The following is a 19,354-nucleotide window of genomic DNA, read 5'->3' on the forward strand; positions in this document are numbered from 1 at the left end:
GTTGGGCCAGCTACTGAGAACTACTGAGAACAGGATTCTTTTTCTTTCTTTTTTTGCCAGTTTTCTGGTTTCTGGTTCCTCCTATTAGGCTATGGGGTAATGGAGGGCAGCCTGCCAAGCCTCCCTCAACCCTCTCCATCCCACACCCCTGCATCTAGTCCATGGTCAGACAGCATCAGGAAACCACATCACTTTACTTCCTGCTGAAGGGTTCCCCCCAATAACTTTATTTCCCTCGGCTTTTCATTAAAGCTATTATTATACAGAGTCTGTCCCAGCATTTCATCATGATTAAAGATACTATATTGTTATTACTTATACAGAAGGTTGAAGAGACCTATTTCCCCGGGGAGGTTAGTTCTAGGAAGGCTGTTGCTTTTCTTAATACCTCTCCTGCTCTGGTCATTAGCTTAGTGGTGTAGGTTGTTTCTGCAGTGGGCAGCCAGGAACTCAGAGTGGGTCAGCGCAAGCCAGGCTTGTCTCAGCAAAAAAAGACTTTCTAGAAAAGCTGCACGCATTGTCTCAACTTCAGGCTTCTAGTGTCCTTTTTAAAATTATTTTTTTATTTTTATGTGTGTGCACACACTTGTGTGAAGGTGGTATAGAGACCAGAAGTCATCATCACTTGCAGCTGGAGTTACAAGGCACTCAGAACCACCTGGTGTGAGTGTTGGTAACTGACATCAGGTCCTCTCAGAGAGTAGTGTCTCAGCATTCCTATTGCTGTGAAGAGACACCATGACCACGGTAACTCTTTGTTTTTTTAAAAATGTATTAATTTATTTTATATTTGTGAGTACACTGTAGCTTTACAGAGCGCTGTGAGTCTTCATGTGGTTGTTGGGAATTGAACTTTTAGGACCTCTGCTTGCTCCAGTCAACTTTGATCACTCAGTCCCTGCTTGCTCCAGCCCAAAGATTTATTTATTATTATACATAAGTACACTGCAGCTGTCTTCAGACACACCAGAAGAGGGCATCAGATCCCATTACAGATAGTTGTGAGCCACCATGTGGTTGTTGGGATTTGAACTCAGGACCTTCCGAAGAGCAGTCAGTGCTCTTACCCTCTGAGCCATCTTACCAGCCTTATAAGCAACTCTTATAAGGAAAACATTTTACTGGGCTGGCTTACAGTTCAGAGGTTTTTATCCATTACCATCATGGTAGGAAGCATGGTGGTGTGTAGACAGACATGGTGCTGGAGCAGTAACTGAGAATTCTACATCTAGATCAGCAGGCAGCAGGAAGAGACCATGAGCCACTAAACCTGGCTTGAGCTTCTGAGATCTCAAAGCCCACCCACTAGTGACACAGTTCCTTCAACAAGGCCACACCTACTCCAACAAGGCCACACCTCCAAATCCTGCAACTCCCCTATGAGCCTAAGGGGGCCATTTTTAGTCAAACCATCCCAAGTGGCAATCACTCTTGTTTGTTTGTTTGTTTTAAAGATTTATTTATTATTATATGTAAGTACACTGCTTTTGTCTTCAGACACACCAGAAGAGGGCACTGGATCCCATTACAGATGGTTGTGAGCCACCATGTGGTTGCTGGGAATAGAACTGAGGACCTCTGGTAGAGGAGTCAGTGCTCTTAGCCTCTGAGCCATCTCTCCAGGCCGTGGCAAATGCTCTTAACCACTGAGTGACATCTCCAGCCCTGGCTCCTGGTGTCTTAGTTGTTATGCTCTGTTCTTTTATCATGAGCACATGCTTTTGGGAAGACTGCAAGTCGCAAATAACGAGCACATAGAAGGAACATTGGTGCTGCTTCCCATTCACCCATAGGGATTTGTGAAATTCTAAAATACCCAGCCAGATGCATGCTTGGAATCCCAGAAGTTGGGAGGCTGGGGCAGCTTGATCTCTGTGAATTCAAAGCCAGAGAGGACTGCCAAGGTTACAACTTGAGACCCTGTCTCAAGAAACAAGAAACAAAACATGGAAAAGCTGTCATTTTAATTGAGTATCTTGGAGAGGACTCAATAACAGAGCTTGGGGCACTGATGCCCAGAAGTATCCGGGATGGCACCACCCACGGCACAGGCAGAACTCACTCACCATTGTATGTACAATCAACTCCCAGGAAGGATCAAAGGCGCTGGTGGGTAGCCAGTGGCCTGTCCCTCACAACAGATTCCATTTCAGCTTATGCTATCCTCTCTTTGAGCACTTTTATGCTCCTTTGGAGTTAAACTGTTTCTCCCAATTCCTATTCAACTTTGGACCTCCAGGAGCCTCTTATAACACCTGGCAACATGGGAGACCTGTTTTATGTTGGAGCTGAATGCATATATTATTCCTAGGTCTGTCCCCACCCTACCCCCACACACATCCCACCCTAGCCCAAGAGCGCGCTAACCATGTCACTGTGTGGGGCAGAAGCTGAGAGGAACAAGAGGGCCAATTTTTGTTTCTTTGTTGCATCTTTTCCCTGCAGTCCCTTAGGGTTATGTTACTGACTCAGTCTGGTTAAGAGGCCCTTAGAGAGAATGCCTTACAAAACAGTTTGTGGCTTCTCTATGTTTGTTTACCACCACACGTCCATTCTCTCTTCAGTGTGATTTGTCTAATCTGATGCCGTGGGCATCCTGTTTTCTGTGTTCCATGATCAGAGCTCTGTCATTTGTTCTTGGTCCTGTTCTCTCGTCTTCTTGCTTTTTCTGTAGGGCTTAGAACTGTTCCTGGTGTTACACTCATCACTTTTCTTGTCCCAAATCAACATTCACAGTGAGATTTTAGAGCACAAGTGTGCTAGAAGTGGAATTGAACATGAGAGGAAACTGGTGCCCGAAGTGGCTGGTTCGAGGTCAAAACCGACTAGCCAGAACATTTAGCTCCTTGTTTATTCTGGTGCCCACCTTGCTGAACCCGCAGATGAACACCCTAGGACCACCCAACCAGACAGTGATCCACTGCATGTGTGTGTCATGGCCAGTCTCCTTGCCCTGTCTATCCAGGTTGATGTGCCAGCCAGTCATATCACCTCTTATTGGCAGTACCTTCCAGACCTTCAGCACTCAAGCCTGTGCCAGAGTCCTCAGCCTTGGTGAGATTCCCGCAGCCAGCCACCGCCTGTCCCACTCCATGTACACACAAGGGCTTCTGCCTCCAGGTGTCAGGCCTGTCCCACTGCATTTATGCCCTGAGGCCCAGCCCCAGAGAAGAAATCAAAATGGGCTGGCTGCCAGCGAGTGACTCAGACGTTGAACATGCCACGTCCTTCTTGCTTTGTGAGCTTTGTTTCTAAGTGGATAACCTTGGCCACATTGCCCAATCTCCCATGTCTTTAATTCCTCTTTGGTGAAGGAGGAAGATTATTCTCTGGGACCTGAAAGAAGTAAAAAACATCCAACATCTGGGGCAGGGTCTGGACCACTCTTAAGAGTCCTGCACCCATGCTCTTCCTGTGGGCCTCATGGGCACCGGGCCAGTGACTCCTCATGAGGTGCTTGGTGGTTACTGAACCAACAGGAAGCATCTCTATACCCACAGACCCTCTGTGAACCGTGAACTGCAGGCTTGCTGTGCCCCTGCGGTTGGAATGGTCTAGATTTGGCTTTCCTTGGCACCTTTCTCTCCTCTTTTGTTGAAGAAGCTTTTTGCTCCAAATCCTCTGTTGGTTTTCTGAGCTTCAGAAATTGGACTCACCCAAAGGCGATGGCAGGAAGGCGATGGCAGGACGGTGATGACGTCTTCTCCTATCTTTTCTACTTGCCAGGAAGTGAGTGGCTTGACCGCATGAAGAAGCTTGTGCCAGGGTTCAGCCATGAGACCGCCCCCCTTCGTGAGCCCAGGCAGAGGCCAGCCTGGGGGGTCCGACTGCAAGCAGTTCCTAGACAGGCAGGATGGAGCACCCGCAGACACAGGGGCCTCTCAGTTGCTGCAGGTGAAGCCTGGCTATCTCAAGAGCCCGCCCTATTCAAAGCCATAATCACAGTTTCTGTGTCTTACCTGTCACTCATTCTGGAGGGCCTGGCAGAGCGCTTGGCACTTTTCAAGGCTATAAAAAGGCCACCTTCTGGGCAGGGTGTGAAGGTTGATGAATATTATGGTCACCTCCTGCCAAAACAGCTGCTTGACAGACATGAAACGCACGGCACACAATTTACGATTTAATACGCAGCCTATTCATTTGTGTCTGCACTTGATCCTGAATACCAAATACCCTCTAACCTTTCATTAACCCTGGAATAGATCCTGACTGTGAAGGGCCAAGGAACCAGAATGACTCTCCAGTCACTCCCAGGCCTCCAGGAGAATGGCTCTTTCTGATCTGAACCCTCCAGGATGACTCAACTGACCCACTCTGGGCCCTGTCAGATGGAAGCCAGATAGATGTTGTTTCAGTGGCCACGGCTGCAGCAGAGGCCAGCAGAAGTCTAGGTCACTGCAGATGGTCTCTGGTCCTTTCCAGCCCCCACCCCATCTCTATCTAGTTCCCGTGACTGGGGCCTTTTGTGTCATCCTGAGGTTGGCACTCTCTCACTTCCCGACAAGAATGCTGGCTGTTGTTTCTGAGCAAATGGAACGAATGACCGACGAGAACCCCAAGCAATCTGCAAACTGGAAACATCTGCAGGAGGCGAGGGCAGCTGCTGGCTGGGTGGGGCTCCAAGGAACTGCCGGAAGGTCAGCCTAAGGGAAGGTTGCTCCAGAAACTTATGTCCAAGCAGGGGGCGTGTCCTTCTGGGAGAGGGAAAGTCAGTTTCCTTTAAGGGCATGGCCCCTGGAAGGTCAACCACACTACAGTGGGTGGATCCACACCCGCTAATCTGTGGACATCGAGAACGGGTTATAAAAATAATTTTTAAAGGACATGAAATTAGGAGGGGTTGGGGGGTGGGCGTACACTTGGGAGGAGTTAGGGGAGGAGTAGGGAGTGAACATGATCAAATATGTTATGTGTAAGGGCGTATGTGAATGTATGTGACTGTATGAGTATATGAGTTTCTGTGTGTATGTGTCCGTGAGGGTATGTGACTATGTGAGTGTGTGTATGTGTATGTGAGTGTAAGTGTGTGTGATCCTCAAAGAATTAATAAACATTTTTAAAGGGTTACTTCATGACCCTCCTCACCTTCCACTTAAAGAAGAACTCCTTGCCTGGCCCTAACCAAGTCAAAGAAGCTATGCTGTCGTTCCCCTAAATACCATTTAGATGTTGGATGTGGCAAAGCTGAAGTGGCTCTCATTTCACAGACCCAAAGAGGAAGCAGGTGCGGTAACTGCCCCACCCACAGCAAGTCAGGGAGGGCGCAGGTAGGAGGTCACGCACACTTACAACACCACATCACCTTCCTGAAAGGCTAAGTAGATCGCCAGAGGCTTGGCTAGCAGCTGCTGGAGTCAGGTGACACAAGGCCTGAGGCGGATCAACAATCCAGCTGCGGCTTTGAGAGCTGGATTTTCTTCACTTCTGGTTGAGCGTCAGAAGCTTGGGCTCCACAGAAAGGTCGTGCAGAGCCAGCTCTTCGTCTGCAGGGGGAAATCTCAAAAAACCAAACTATTTCTTGACATGGACTCTGAAGTGGAAAGAATGTTCTAAGGGTCACATGGGGGTTACCGTGGAAAGACACAAACTAGCTTATTTTGCCTGACTTCACAGGGGCTACTCAACCAAGACTTCTACCTGCTGTGAGACCTAAGCTGTGTTCTCTTGGGCCTTGGCAAGGAAGTACTAATTTCTAAACTATTCCTTCCCAGGCTTCAGCCTGCATGTATGAAGAGAGAGGGAGAGGAAGAGGGAGAGGGAGAGGGAGAGGGAGAGATCTTTGAAATCAGAAGAGGGTGTGGCTCTGTGTGATCCCTGATCGGTGCTGGGGACCATAGCCATCTCCAGAGAAGACTAAGGAGGGCCCTTCCGGGAGGTAACCAGCGGTTGAACGAGAAGCCACAGACATGCATTATCGCAGGCAGCCATTGGGCACCAGCTGCACTTCAGGGCCTCCACCATATACTGAAGGCAAGAGGAAGTGAGAGGGATCAACAGGAACTCGGAGGAGGCCGTCCCCCACCCCCTGGAGCTACCGTGATCTCCACTGGCCTCCTTTGATATGTACGGTGAAAAGACTGGGACAGGTTGCTGATTCATCAGCCACACAGTCTGAGGGTGCTGGGGTGCACCTAGCCAGACATCCTATCCTCCCCAGGAACTCAGAGAGACCAGAGGACTATAGTCCTTGGAGACCACAGAGGGCAGCCCAGCCTGGTTCCAGAAAGGGGAGCCTCTCGGAGGACAGACCATTTGAGGACACAGTGGCATCCCTGTATTTATCTGGACACTACGGATCAGGTCAGAGGATTCCGAGGTGGATGCTCTGTGCTACCTACACACTCTGAGACTAAGCCTTAGGCCTGAAGCTGGGAGTCCTCCACACTGTCCTGTCACGAGTCGGGGAGGGGGTGGGGTTGCGTTCAGCCTGACCGAGTCGGCACCCATGGGCTCTCCACTCAGCCTTTGCCATTTGCCCATAGAAAGACAACTCTCACCTCTCACAGCCTGACAGGCTGGGCCAGAATTGGACTACCAAGGAAGCAGAGGACACAAGCCAAAAGGAAGTCACAAAGATCAGCTTAAAAATAACCCTCTCTTGTCAATCATGAAGAGGAGCTCTGAGGGAGATATAGCCCAGGGTAACAACAGAAAGGTCCCACAGCAAATCAGCAGAGGTTAGGCTTCAAGCCCCACCCCCAACCCACTTCCGCCAGCCAGCATCTGTTTCCTTTCCTATATTTAAACAACCAGGTTAGTGAACTTTTAGTGCTTTTTCTTTTTTCTTTCTTTCTTTTTTTTTTTTCTGGCCAGGGCAGAGCAGGACCTTTCACAGAACACACGGGCCATGTTGACACTGAGGTCTTATAGCCTGTTTTTTTTTTTTTTCCTGCTCAGCTTCTGTATATGTGGGACCCAAACATCCTGAGTCAGCTTCCAGCCCCATTATTTTTGTGCCTCAAGAAGAAGAGCTGGAACGTGTGAGAACCAGAGGTGGAAGGATGGGGTGGGCAAGCAGCTGGGAGAGTCACCCAGATGCTGTCCTACTGTGGACAGTGCAGGGCACTTTTGATAATGGTTTGAATTTGAACTATGGTCTGACCAGTTCAACTTTTAAACCCTGGTTTCCCAGCTTTTGATGATAATTTGTAGGCTGTAGGAGAAGCCTGTTTAGCTTCAGGAAATGTGTCAGCATGGGTGGGTGGCCCTTTAAAGGTTTATACCAGCCAGGTCCCACTGGGTCACTGCTTCACTGTAAAGAACATTGCTCCTGCCAAAACCTCCCTGCTGCACTGGCCTGAAACCCTCCCGAAACCATGAGTCAGAACCACTGTTTGCGTCTTTAAGTTTTATTGTCTGGTATTGTGTTGAAAGGATGAGAAGAGTAACTGATGCATTTATCTAAGACCAGGAGAGGCAAAGGGGTTCTGCAGGACACCAGAGATACAGACACTATCATCTGCACCAACCCCAAGTGCTGCCGGGACAGTCTCTTCACAGTTAGGCCCTCAAGACTCCACACTATTTCCAGCATCATCATTCTCTCTCCGATAGAGCTGCATAAGGGAAGGCTACTGTGGTTCTCCAGTTTACAGCCTACGTTATTCAGGTTATGGTGGCTCTATCTCACCACACACACACACACACACACACACACACACACACACACCACCCTGTACTTGCTAGGAATTGTCTCAGGTCTCAGGACTCTTCTAGAACAGTGGTTCTCAACCTTCCTGATGCTGTATCCCTTTAATACAGTTCCTCATGTTGTGCGGACCTCCCCTCATCATGAAATTATCTTGTTGCTATTTATAACTGTATGTTTGCTTCAGTTATGGATTGTAATACAAGCATCTGATATTTACTATGGTCTTAAGAAACCCTTATGAAAGGGTCATTGGACCCCAAAGTGGATGAGTCCCACAGGTTAAGAATCCTAAAGATCTCCCCTTGTGGTGGGGAGGAGCCCATATTTCTTGTCTTTGGTCAGCAGGTCTCATACATCACTAAGAGATTCTCTCTCTGGATGATTCTGTGCTGCCTGACATTGCAGGGTGACTTGACTGGACCCAGCAGCTATCGCTGCAGTAAAGCAGAAAGGCCCCTGTCAGCAGCCTTCTGCTCTCCTCTCCACATACCCAGGCTGCCAGCAGATAGAGGCTAGGCTTTCACACTTCCTTTCCCTGTTAATGTTCTGGATATCTGCCCTGAGTTGAGCATTACTGAATTTCAGCCCACAAAAACACAGGCCAGAGGGAGTCACACTGGGGATTCAAAAGCCCAGCTCTGCCCTTCTGCAGCTGTGTGATCTTCAGCAAGTGACTAACTATTGTGAGCCCATTTCCACAACTGTCAAATGAGATTCAAAGAGATACAGAGAGGTGTGAGAAGTTGTAGAGATGACATTTATGAACACCTGGCTCCTTTCCTGCAGGTCCTCTGATGGTTTCTACTGCTGGGTGGATTCTCTGCTTATTTGGTTGGAGTCCCTTTCATACTCTATATTAAATACTTTAGAGGCTCTTGTTGAAATTAGTGTTCTTCTGAGCTGACAAGATGGCTCAGCAGTAACAGCACTCACTGTCAAACCTAACAAGTGGAGTTTGCTCCCCAGAACCCACACCGTGGTAGAAGAGAACTGATCCCTGAAAGTTGTCCTCTAACCATTACACATTTGCTGTGGCACAACTATGCCTATACACACACAACTACAAGTAAATAACAAATGTTTTCTTTATTTGTTTGTTTTTGTTTTTCGAGACAGGGTTTCTCTGTGTAGTCCTGGCTGTCCTGGAACTCACTCTATAGACCAGGCTGGCCTCGAACTCAGAAATCCACCTGCCTCTGCCTCCCAAGTGCTGGGATTAAAGGCGTGTGCCACCATGCCCAACAAATGTTTTCTTAAAAACACTCCTCCTAGTATTCTCCCTAACCACTTCTCTGCAAGAATAGTGAGTATCAGTGGAATGCTTGCTATGCTATGCAGACTGGCCCTTCATGTGCCTTAATGTATTTCCTACAAGACAGGTATTATGATGGCCACTTTACAGGCAAGCAGGCTGAGTTAAATTATATATATCAGGCCCTAGAGCCTCCACTTGAAACCTTTTGGCTAGACCCAGGCTACAGTTGGATGGGCTGTAGTTACCACTGTTTATAGAGAATTTTCTGAGCTCTACCAAGAGGTGGGTGAGCCTTTTTCAGAAGCTGGTTTGTGTGTGTGTGGTTGTTTCAGTTTGTTTGTTTGTTTGTTTGTTTGTTTGTTTTATGTTTTTTAATCAAACCACACTAAGTAGATCATCTACTGATGACAGCACTGTTAACTTGGCACCTACAAATCTTGTGTCAGACTCTAAATGCACTGCCCCTAAGCCAGGGAATTTTTGGTTTTCACTCCACTGCCAGTTTGGACGAAGTAACTTCTCATTGTGAGGGTCGATGTCTATTGTGCACTACTATGTTACTGGATATTAGCATCACCCATGCCTTCTACCCACTGAATACCAACAGCAGTCCCTACTCCCTAAATCATGGCAATCCAAAATGCCTCTAACTCTTGCCAAATATTTCAGGGTGGGGGTGCAAAGTCCCTACTGGTTGGAAAATGCTTGCTGCTTTGAACACAAAGTCTGAACTTTATAGAGGTTAGGCTGTTTTCCCAAGATCACAAAGGCTGGCAGGCACAGCAGAACCGAATCTGAACCAAGGCTTAAATGTTTACTCTGGAACCATGCTTTTAGTTCCTAAATAAAGAAAGCACAACCTTCATACCTCAATGTATTAAGCTGTCATTTACAGCCTCGTGTCCCTTGTGCCTAAGATCTGGCCTGAGCATCCATCTATCCAACTTTTTTTTTTAAAAGGATCACTATGGAGGTTAACATCTTGGAAAACAAGGACCATTCCTTTTTTTTTTTTTTTTTTTTCACAAACTGTGTTGTTTTTTATTAGATATTTTCATCATTTACATTTCAAATGCTATTCCGAAAGTCCCCCATACCCTCCCCCTGCCCTACTCCCCAACCCACCCACTCCCACTTCCTGGCCCTGGCATTCCCCTGTACTAAGGCATATAATCTTCTCAAGACCAAGGGCCTCTCCTCCCATTGATGGCCTACAAGGCCATCCTCTGCTACATACGCAACTAGAGACCTAAGCTCTGGGGGAGTGGGGGGTCCGGCTAGTTCATATTGTTATATTGTTATTTCTCCTATAGGGTTGCAGACCCCTTTAGCTCCTTGGGTACTTTCTCTAGCTCCTTCACTGGGGGCCCTGTTTTCCATCCAATAGATGACTGTAAACATCCAATTCTGTATTTGCCAGGAACTGGCATAGCCTCACAAAAAAACAGCTATATCAGGGTCCTGTCAGCAAAATCTTGTTGGCATATGCAATAGTGTCTGGGTTTAGTGATTGTATATGGGATGGATCCCCAGGTGGGACAGTCTCTGGATGGTCATTCCTTCTGTCTCAGCTCCGAACTTTGTCTCTGTAACTCCTTTCGTGGATATTTTGTTCTCCCTTCTAAGAGGGAACAAAGTACCCACACTTTGGTCTTCCTTCTTCTTGAGTTTCATGAGTTTTGCAAATTGTATCTTGGGTATTCTAAGTTTCTGGGCTAATATCCACTTATCAGTGAGTGAATATCATGTGTGTTCTTTTGTGATTGGGTTACCTCAGTCAGGATGATATCCTCCAGATCTATCCATTTGCCTAAGAATTTCATAAATTCATTGTTTTTAATAGCTGAATAGTACTCCATTGTGTAAATGGACCACATTTTCTGTACTCATTCCTCTGTTGAGGGACATCTGGGTTCTTTCCAGCTTCTGGCTATTATAAATAAGGCTGCTATGAACATAGTGGAGCATGTGTCCTTATTACCACTTGGAACATCTTCTGGGTATATGCCCAGGAGTGGTATTGCTGGATCTTCTGGTAGTACTATGTCCAATTTTCTGAGGAACTGCCAGACTGATTTCCAGAGTGGTTGTACAAGCTTGCAATCCCACCAACAATGGAGGAGTGTTCCTCTTTCTCCACATCCTCTCCAGCATCTGCTGTCACCTGAATTTTTGATCTTAGCCATTCTGACTGGTGTCAGGTGGAATCTCAGGGTTGTTTTGATTTGCATTCCCCTGAGGATTAAGGATGTTGAACATTTTTTCAGGTGCTTCGCAGCCATTCAGTATTCCTAGTTGAGAATTATTTTTTAGCTCTGTACCCCATTTTTAATAGGGTTATTTGATTTTCTAGAGTCCACCTTCTTGAGTTATTTGTATATATTGGATATTAGTTCCCTATCTGATTTAGGATTGGTAAAGATCCTTTCCCAATCTGTTGGTGGCCTCTTTGTCTTATTGACAGTGTCTTTTGCCTTACAGAAGCTTTGCAATTTTATGAGGTCCCATTTGTTGATTCTCGATCTTACAGCACCAGCCACTGCTGTTCTGTTCGGAATTTTCCCCGTGCCCATATCTTCGAAGCTTTTCCCCACTTTCTCCTCTATAAGTTTCAGTGTCACTGGTTTTATGTGGCGTTCCTTGATCCACTTAGACTTGAACAAGGACCATTCTTAACTTTCACAACTTCAGCCACTGTTTTTAAAAAGATAAGGCCAGAGTGGTCACTCTGATTTCTGCCCAAGTTTCATCTTGGTTTCAGACTGTTTATGAAAGTGACATGGAAGTTCGCCCTGGCCTGGAACACAGGAGGTATGCTCACGAGGGACATAGGAGGCCTGCTCTAATCAGAGACACAGGATTACCTTCTTCTCAGCACCTCATGAAACTTTTCCCAACACTGACCATATAATCAAACACAAAACAAGACTCAACAAATACAAGAAGGTTGAAATAATCCCCTGCATTCTATCAGATCACTGGAGACTATGGCTGGACTTCAATAACAAAATAAACAACAGAAAGCCCACATACTCATGGAAACTGAACAACTTCCTGCTCCATGATAACTTGGTCAGGGAAGAAAGAAAGAAAGAAAGAAATCAAAGACTTTATAGAATTCAATGAAAATGAAGAAACTACATACCCAAACCTACAGAACACAAGCAAAGCAGTGTTGAGAGGAAAATTCATAGCACTAAGTGCCTTCATAAAGCAGTTGGAGAGATCCCAGACAAGGAACTTAACAGCACAACTGAAAGCTCTAAAACAGAAAGAAGCAAACACACTCAAAAAGAGTAGACTGCAGGAAATAGTCAAACTCAAGGCCGAAATCAACCAGTTAGAAACAAAGAGAACAATACAAAGACTCAACAAAACTAAGAGTTGGTTCTTTGAGGAAAATCAACAAGATAAACAAACCCCTTAGCCAAACTAACTAAAGGGCACAGAGACAATAGGGAGAGGAAGAGTGGGATGAGGAACTGTGGGAGAGGGGACCAGGAAGGGGACCACTAGCTGGAATGTAAATAAAATAATTAATTAAAAAAAAAAGGCTTGGGCTGGAGAGATGGCTCAGCAGCTAAGAGCACTGACTGCTCTTCCAGAGGTCCCAAGTTCAAATCCCAGCAACCACATGGTGGCTCGCAACAGCCGGTAATGAAATCTGATGCCCTCTTCTGGTGTGTCTGAAGTCAGCTACAGTGTACTTAAGATATAATAATAATAATAATAATAATAATAATAATAATAATAATAATAATAAAAGTCTGTCATTTGGCAGAAAGGGAATCTAGACAGGTCCCACCTTACAGCCTAGTCTGTCTGCCAAATGCTAGGACTACAAACATAAGCCACCATGCCCAAGCTAATTTGGACCTAATGGGCAAATTACACCACTGTTTGTGACACAGAGAGATGTGTAATTGAAGAGACCACTAGGCACATAATTATCAAGTTACCAGAGCACTAATTCATGGTAGAATGAGGCTATCCCAAGCCTAGGTTTCTCTTATTGCTTGTTTTGTTTTGTTTTTCTCTGCTTCCTTCCAATGGCTTCCTGAGTTTTCCTCTTCTTTAGTGGCCTCTATAGTCATGTGCTGTACATTAGCAAGCCAGATCTTCTTGCATTCCATCTTCAAATATTGAGGGCAAAACTAGCAACAACTGCAAGTAAACTCTCCAGGAAACCATTAAGATATTTCAGAGATGGGATTCTTGCCGGAGCTGGCTTGCTTTCCTTTATAAGAGAAACAGCCAAGAGCGGGTGGCCGAAGTCTGAAGGCCTTGGCCACCTTTAGCAACTATGCAGTCATCAGTCTGGGGACCCTCTGCATCAGTGTCCCCCAAGGACCCCTGACTCCTCACAATGGAGAGTTTTCATTATGAAATCAAAAAAGGTGATCCCTCGCACAGGTCAGACAGTAGCAAGAGAGTCTGTGATCCAAGAATTCGAAAGGCTGGCACTTCTAGGAATGGTAGAACTTGGTGATGCCTCAACTACATAGACAGTAGAAAAGAGGAAGATTTGTGCTAATGACACAGAAACTGCCCCTGCAGGGCTTGTTCCATGAAGTGATGAGGCCATTTCTGTGAAATCCTTTTCTTTCCAGTTACATCTTAACATGATGCTTTCAAACTGTAGGTGTTGAATTGTTGAATTGCGAAGTCAACCCCGTGGCTCACGACCGTGGAGTATTCTCAGTTGAAGTGGAAGAAAATGGGTATGTCAGGCTCCACAGCACATAGGAAGGGCGTTATTATTTGGGTTGTCTGATTATTAGTGAGTATCAACCTAAAATGAATTCCATTTTGTTTAAACTTGCATTGATGTGCAGTGCAGCGCACATGAAGTACACATTTTGGTAAATCGTGGCATACGTTTATTCCTGTCTATCACTTATCACAACCACCAAAGTAAGCATGTCTCGCAGAGTCTCTTCCTTTCTCCTCATAACCGTTCCCTCACTCTTCCTCACTGCATTCTCTATGGACCCGTGGTCTGTCAGTGTAGATTAATACATTTCCATAGTCTTTTTTTTTTTTTTGGTTTTTCGAGACAGGGTTTCTCTGTATAGACCTGGCTGTCCTGGAACTCACTTTGTAGACCAGGCTGGCCTCGAACTCAGAAATCCGCCTGCCTCTGCCTCCCAAGTGCTGGGATTAAAGGCGTGCGCCACCACCGCCCGGCCATTTCCATAGTCTTAACTTTGCATTCATGTCTACATACACTTCAAGTTGGCTTGTAGATGGTGTAAGGTAAGGGCAGAGCTTCACTTGATTGCATTCAGCGCTCTTGGTTGAAAAGACTGTCCTCTGCCCGTTCCGTTGCTTTGACACCATTCTTAAAAATCAGTTTGCTGCATGTGTGGGTCCATCTCTGTGTTCCAGAAAGCTGCTGTAATTCTCCTCTCTCTGCCTCCCCAGCGCTGGCATTACACAAGCATGCCACTGTACCCTGCTTTCGTACATGAATTCTGGGGAGCCAAACTCAGGTCCTCAGACTTGCACAAGCATGCCCTTTATCAATGGAGACACCTCCTCAGCCCCTTGGAAAAGTCCTTCTTGAATGGTATTGTTGCTGCTGAATTGTGCTATGCTTTGGGTGTGTTCTGCACTGTCCATGCACAATGGTGTGGATAAATGAGAACATAAGGAATGCCCTTATGAGGTCATGAGGATGCTCTCATGAATTAGTGTCTGAGTTATAGGGATGAGTTCCTAGTAAAAGGATATATTCCACACTCCCCAACCCCCAACACACACACACACACACTTTTGCTCTTCTTCCTACCCAGGTGTCTTGTAATCAAGAAAGTCCTCACCAGCAGGAAATTCTTCACATGTGCAAATCATCCCAGTTTGGGTGTTCTTTTTTTTTTTTTTGGTTTTTCGAGACAGGGTTTCTCTGTAGCCCTGACTGTCCTGGAACTCACTTTGTAGACCAGGCTGGCCTCGAACTCAGAAATCCGCCTGCCTCTGCCTCCCAAGTGCTGGGATCAAAGGCGTGCGCCACCACGCCCGGCTCTTGGGTGTTCTTTTATAGGCCCATAAAACAAATTTGTGTTTGTTTTTTTGTTTTGTTTTGTTTTGTTTTTTTTTGCTTGCTTGTTTTGTTTGATTGTGGTTTTATTCTCAGCGGGGGAGGCGAGGTACAGTGGTATGGTAAGGCCCAGTCTTGCTTTGTAGCTCTAGCTGGTATGGAACTTGCTTTGTATGATTACATAATTATCAATTTGGCAGAAGTTAGAATTACCTGGGTGATGGGCCTCGGGGCATGCCTGTGGGAAAGTATCTTGTTTCTGTTAACTGAGGTAGGCAGACAAGATCCTGATTAGGTTAATTGGGCAGGGAAGACCCTCTGCGGGTGGCACCATTCCCTAGCTTGCTCTCTGATTGGCTGAAAATCTCTTGCTGCCTTGGCTTCCCTGCCAAGACTGTACCCTCCGAGTCAGAATAAACCCTCTCTTCCTTAAGTTGTTCTCGTTGAGAGTATTTCGTATCACCACAGCAGGAAGAGAAACTAAAACATTATGTCGCTCAGGCAGCATCCACTTTGAGGCAATTCCTCTGTCTCAGCTTCCCAAACCTTTAGGATTACATGTGTATATATCTCACCACACCTAGCTATCTTGTTGCCGTCTTCCCTGACCTCCAAATGCTCAGTCTATGCCTTCTTCAGCACAGAGGATACATTAGAACCACCACTTGGCAACTGTCAGGGCGGCACGGACCAGCAATCCCTACACTTCAGAGGATGCGAAGGATTGTGAGTTCCAGGCTAGTCTTGATTGCAGGAGACCCTGGTCTAAACCAAAACCGAAACAACACAAACTTTATCTATGAATTCCATCAAAAGTGACATTTCTGGTCTCTGTTTGGATGGCCCTCATTGTTGTTGTATTCCTGTTTCTCTCTATTTCAGCTATGTTTTGGAATGGATAATAGGCCTGGTAGACTTTGTCTTGTTAGTATTAAGACATTTATGTCATCTCATAAATATACTTGAGTGCTTTTCTAGAGCACAACTAAATTACTTGGGAATAATTTTGTCCTTTCTGGGCTTGTGTTAATAGGGGAAATCACACCTACCTTTTGTCTAGGGATACTTCTGACCCATGACTAAGGACCTAGCTTTCTAAGCACTCTCACCCCAAGCCCCACTAACTATGAAGTTCTCCACTCTGGCCATTCTGGGTAATTCTCCCCAAGCCTCAGCTAAATTCCCAACATGTGTGAGCTGACAAGCACTGACCAGGAGACTTCTGATCCCCCAGAGCGTCCCCTGGGACACATTGCCATTTCCAGTGCTTTCCTCTGCTGTCTCCATCAGCTCCCAGGTCCTTGTCCTGAACCCACTACCTGCCTTTCTCCTCCCTGCACCACAGTGGTATTTGGTTTCCACCCCAGGACAAGTGGCACTGAGGTGCATATTTTACATATCAAAGCAGACCTGGCCTCCAGGTTCTCCCAGCATCCTTCAGTCCCTACCTGTCATACTCTGCCCCCAACCCTAAACTTTCCCACCCCAGGGCAGGGCTGCTCTAGCCCAGAGGCTCTTTCCTATATAATCCAGGCATTTTGGCTTCTCTTGCTTCCTCTCTCTTCTCCTTCTTTTCTCTCTGTCCTTTCTCTTCCCCTTTCCCTCCATGGCAACTCCCCTGGCCTTGGTCCTTTGGATGACATAAAGGTCGTGACAAGTTAGGTCATAGGCCTGGCAAAGGTAGCAGAACCTTTTAATACAGTCGGATGGGTTGGCAGAGAAGAAACCTAGCCGTTTCCAACCTGGGGATAGGTCCTGCAGGGAAAAAGGATCATGAACTCGAGCAAACCACTTAGCCCCCACTACCTCCCAGAGTGGGCAGAGGAGAGCAGAGGCCTGTTTGGACCACGTGTGAGATGCCACAGGAGACACTCCTTGTGGAGCAGGCCAGTGTGTGGATGGAGACCAGGGTGTGGGGTGTGAGTTCGTAGAAGAGGAAGAGAGCAGAGTAAGCATCGAGGCCGGAAGAGGATGGGGAGGAGATGGGTAAAGGGGAAGCTGTTGACCATCAAATGGAGCCCTGTGAGGGTAAGGAAAAGGAAGGAAAAGTAGGAAGAGAGACAGAGGAGGGGGGTGGGTAAGAGGGGAGGAGGTGGCCCTTGACCTGTGTCTCAAGGGGTCGGGGAGGGAAGGTATTCTGTGAGGCAAGCAGAGAAAGAAAAAAAATGGAGTCGAGAGGTTGTGGGGTCCAGAGAGAGGATGGCTCTAAGTCTGCCAAGGAATCCTTGGGGCCAGGGAACTTGCCCGAGAGCAGCTTCCCAATAAACCTGCCTTTAATATAATCTAATCTGGTTTGAATTGGCTCATTTCACCAGTGCAGAAATAAACTATCAGATGGAAAACTCCCCTAATAGCAAGCCGGCTAACTGCAGGTCCCACTTCCTCTGTTTTCGCTTCCTTAGGAAGCGCTTTCCAAAACAGCCTGATAAGATTAGCATCAGAATACTGTTGTCTTACGCATTTTGTCCAGTTGATGACTTGGAAGGTAAACTTGGCTCCTCTGACTCTATCTTGGTCAGAAGTAAAAGTCTCCAGTGTGTTCCTTGTCTATCTGGGGGTGTGTTGTAAACAGTACTGTCTGTGACATTACTCACAAGTAGTGAGTGCATTTCTACCCACGCAAACACTCAACCAGCTGTGAAGTCTCTTTTCTCAGAATCATCCTAATTTGCCCTTTTGGGGGACTCCGTAGCTTAAGTAAAGATGAGACCTTGATTCAAGTGGCTTAAATAATTTAGATCCCACACTCAAGACCAGGGACATCACGCCCAGCCCTTACAAATACACAGATGAGCTTTGCCAGGAATAGACGCTGCCGGCAGAGATGCATGTCTCAGGTGTCCATCATCTTGATGGATAGCAGTGCTCAGGCAAGAGGACCTCTGGCTTGGCACGGGAAAGAAAGAAGGGTCAGCCTGGCACACCTCCCAGACCGCTGGACACAGCTGGCGTGAATTCAGTTCTAGACATACGGAAGTAATATTGAGGCTTTGAGTCTTCTAGGAGCTCGTGGTACTTAGAAGCTGAGTGAGTGTCTCTTCTACAACACATCTACAAGTGGTACTTATAGCAGGGAAGGCAGAGAAGAGGAGACACCGTGCCCTGTAACATATACATGCTTATACTGCAGTTTGCTCACTCATTAGAGGGTGCTTGGCTCAAACGCCATTCTTATCCATGTTTGAAAGCACCAGCTGGGGAAACACAATGTACAGTTTTAAGAGATTCAGATCAGAACAGACCTGAATTCAAATCCTACCCCTGAAACAAATAAGTGGGACTCCAAGCATCTCTAAGTCTCCATTTCACCATTTGTATTGTAAAATAAGGTAGCATCTCATTGTGAAGAATGTTCTGTAGGAGTCTTGACTCAACAATATTCACTCAGAAAACAGCTGTCGTCACTATCCTAGCAGCTATTTGAGGAAGAAATGGTGACAGAGGTGGTAAGCCTTCACTTGTCAAAGGAAGAAGTGTCGTGTCCTAAGATGAAGATCATCTGAGCATAGGTAGTGGTGGTGGGGACAACCCAGTCTTGTCTTTACTCCAGAAAGACTCTAGTTATTAGAATATTGTAAGTAAGAATGGCTGTCCTTGTGCCTGCTGACGGTCCTTTCAGATTTACCTTTCTCTGAAGACTCAGTCTTTCCTATAACAGTGGTCTCTGCCCAGGCCCTGGAAAGCAGGGTGAAGGCTGCTTTGGGTCACTTTCCAAGGCTGAGCATTGCCTGAAACTGTGTACCAATGGCCCTTCCTTTAAAGCCCTCAGCCTGGTTCAAGGGCGAAGGTAGTTGAGCTTGATAGCAGACCAGGCAAAAGAGCTACTGGGATCTGCTGGCATGGGACCAAGTTAGAGAGGCCTGTCATCAGGGCAGCTAAGTGTCCCAACAGCTGACGCATGACCCCTGCCCTGACAGGCTTCTGTGACCATGGGCGACGCTACTCATCCATAATAATCAACAGGCAGGAGATCAACCTTCCCTCCAAATCAGCACTTGGCCTCAGAGTGAAGCCAACCCTGTTCTGACTGGAATTCTCCAAGGGATCTCTGACCACCCTCTCCACCTCACCTAGAAAATTACAATTACTGATTAATTTTATAAATGTGCTAAATATTTCATTTCTGTGACCTGCATACACAGATCCGCCTCACCCCAAGACTTTATATGGAAATGTGGGTCCTTAAGGTTGACCGTGTTAAATATCTACTTCTTGGCCACACATCAACTCACAGATTGAACCCCACCCCTTCTTTGCTGACTCTTTCAGCTGCTCAGTTCTTTCTCCTTCTCCTCACATTCCTCCTTTCCTTTCCACTTATCAACCTGACCCAGTTCTCATTCTCCCTACTTAGAAACAGATCCCATGGGCTCTCTCCCTTTGCCTAAGGTCCCACTGACTCCACAGT

At 46.5% G+C, this 19,354-nt stretch overlaps 2 protein-coding genes across 6 annotated transcripts in view; both read right to left on the bottom strand.

Moving 5' to 3' along the window:
* Tmigd3 (transmembrane and immunoglobulin domain containing 3) overlaps nucleotides 1-19,354 on the bottom strand; it is a 63,732-nt gene that overhangs the window by 25,630 nt on the left and 18,748 nt on the right. The window lies entirely within an intron of this gene.
* Adora3 (adenosine A3 receptor) overlaps nucleotides 1-19,354 on the bottom strand; it is a 34,196-nt gene that overhangs the window by 10,415 nt on the left and 4,427 nt on the right. The gene's annotated exons all lie outside the window — the stretch shown is intronic.

Source organism: Mus caroli, unplaced genomic scaffold (assembly GCF_978045245.1).
Source record: "Mus caroli unplaced genomic scaffold, Mus_caroli_1 scaffold_3, whole genome shotgun sequence".
NCBI lineage: Eukaryota > Metazoa > Chordata > Mammalia > Rodentia > Muridae > Mus > Mus caroli.